The 2,647-nt window shown below is 43.4% G+C and overlaps 1 pseudogene; it reads left to right on the forward strand.

Moving 5' to 3' along the window:
- The window catches only part of LOC105984410, a 19,474-nt pseudogene extending 17,393 nt beyond the window's left edge, over positions 1–2,081 (forward strand).
- Positions 2,082–2,647: the final 566 nt, after the last annotated feature.

A 2,647-nucleotide genomic window follows, 5' to 3' on the forward strand; every position in this document is an offset into this window, starting at 1 on the left:
GGTGACGGCGAAAGGCAGACGACCAATGGGAAAAACGGTTCCTATTCCCTATATAAACAGCCATGTTTTGGGTACACGCGCTCTCGCGCTCAAGCTCTCCCATCAATTCAAAGGCTCTCCAATAAAGCGTGATCTGAGAAGACTCCTGGTGTGGTGGTCGTTCTTCCTCGCTGGCCGAGAAGGCGTTCGCCGCAGACACCTGTTAGTTAGTATGTGAGGAGGTGGAGGATATCACTTACTGGTTCTTCTTTCATTTCTTGGTAGTGATGGAAACGTTCCTGGACGTGAGCATGTCCCCCAGCCTGTGCCTTCCACGTCCACATATGATGTGTGCCAGACATTCCAGACTGTGCAAGGCCTGCAGGAGCCTAAGTGATGATTCAATTGAGAGCACCAGTCTACCTTGCTAGGTATGGCACATTTCAGAAATAGCTCCCATTCAATGTGATCTAAATATCTCGGTCTTGTTCCTACTTCCAAATCAGTAACAAAAGGAAACAAGTATTTGGGATCTTCAAAGCTCCAGGATGCCTCTCAGATTATGAGCATCTTCTAGGACTTCCGTTAACCACCCCTGACATTCTCCAGCTTCTGGACTGCCTGAATCTTTTGAACTAAAGGGAAACCTCTTCTAGTAATAGAGCCAATTAGGAAAAGAGAAGTCTGAATCTTGATGAAGAAAACAATTGAAAAGGGAATTGAGTGTGGCAATGTTCTTGTAGATCTTGGTACTCTCAGGTAGAACACTTAATTTTTAAATCACTTTAATATAAAAATAATTTTAATTTTAATTCAGTTTAATGTTTCACTCATTGACAGATCTTGACAAATTGATAGTTTATAAAACACCCCAAGGCAAAAATATAGGAAGCATCAGCCTGAACTTTCATCATGAGAATTCATGTGTTACTGATGGTTTCACTGTTCAAGTGGGAAAGAACAAGCATGAAGCCTTTGCAGTTAGTGATGAGGCACTTAAGGCCAAAGTCCAGTGCCAGAACCAAGTATGTGTTGGAGGAAGAAGTGGTTGTGTGCACTGTCCAGAGTCAATGATAGGGCTCCTGTGAACACAGACAAGCATTCAACTACCAAACCTCCAAAAGCACATCCAGTAAGGCTAGCAAAACCATAAACCATGGGCACAAAAGACCAAAAGAATCAGAGAAAACAACCATTAGAATGGTAGAGCAAAGAAATAAATTGAAAACAAATTGAAATCAGAATAGAAGACAAGCACTAAAAAGGAAAGGCATGAGAGAAGACAACCTGAACCTTATCAAGGGACCTTGAGAAAGCCTCGAAACAAACAACTCCAAAGACACCAAGTTTTCTGAAGCAAACCAGTCAAGACTAGATTCTACTTTTGACTGTCAAAGTCCTAAGAAAGTTCTAGTAAAGAAAACAAAGAAGAGTGCTGAAAATCAGTGTTCCTCCTCATGCCAGAGTAAGCTGCCTCCACCTGGGAAGGTCAAGTTGGTGCTTTGCCTTTTCTCTCCCAGAGAAACCTTGAGCTCGACCTGTTTCTTACAGGCCACAATCTCTGGCCTCCCAGAGACCCACTATAGCTGACCCTGCCTGGCATCCTTCTGCTCAACCTACTCGAATCAATGCACCCCAACCAGCTACTGACAACTTATCTCTAACAGCTTCCACCAAAGCATCTTAGCCTATTTCCACCAATGCCACTTTGAGGGGAATGACCAACCCTCTCCAGTCTAGTGAGTCTCAGTCTGTTCTTGCTGGGAGGCCTGCACCCCACAAAACCTCATCTTTCACTTCTCTGTGGCACAAGCCTGTTTCTATTGCTGCCACCAAGCTCAACCCACGACCCAAGTCTCAAAATCAATATCTCCTGCAAGACTTCAGCTTGCAACTCATTCCATGGAGGAAATCCCATCTTCCTGGGCCAGTAGTGTCAGATTCCATCAGCAAGGAGCAGAGGCCAGAGTGCGAAGCCATGAAAAGGCGGGCGCAACAAGAGCGTGACAAGGCTGCCAAAAACCTCTGTGGGGAAATTCCCATTTTTCCAGCACAGGCAAACAGGCATGGATATTTCTCAATACTATGACTATGCAGTATAAAATCTGCAAAGATTGTGGGTCCCACTTTGAGTACCAGATTTTATCTCATGTAAATGAAAATACATATTAAACTTACATTATGTGTTTATAGGTATATAGAAATATTGATCAATATAGAAATATTGGTAAGAATAGACTCAAATTTGGTTATTATAATAGTTCATCAGACTGAGCAATGGAACCTAATAGAACTTCTAGATATTTAATAAAGAAACTATTTTGTGTTTTTACCTATATCAAAAGTTGTGTTCTTGGGGCTGGGAAGGTGGCTCAGTGGTAGAGCGCTTGCCTTGCATGCCTGAGGCCCTGAGTTCGATTCCTCAGCACCACATAAGCAAAAAGAAAAAAGCCGGAAGTGGCACTGTGGCTCAAGTGGTAGAGCGCTAGCCTTGGGCTGAATTGCTGAGGGACAGCACCCAGGCCCAGAGTTCAAGTCCCATGACCGGATCCCCCCCAAAAAAAGTTGTGTTCTTTTGGGGCTTTGTTGGTGATCAGAAACTACATTGGCAAAATCAGAACAGTGTTAGGTTGGAGAACAAGATAGTTGAAGGAGAAGAATTAATGAC

The sequence above is a fragment of the Dipodomys ordii genome, unplaced genomic scaffold (genome assembly GCF_000151885.1).
Source record: "Dipodomys ordii isolate 6190 unplaced genomic scaffold, Dord_2.0 Scaffold24, whole genome shotgun sequence".
Lineage (NCBI taxonomy): Eukaryota > Metazoa > Chordata > Mammalia > Rodentia > Heteromyidae > Dipodomys > Dipodomys ordii.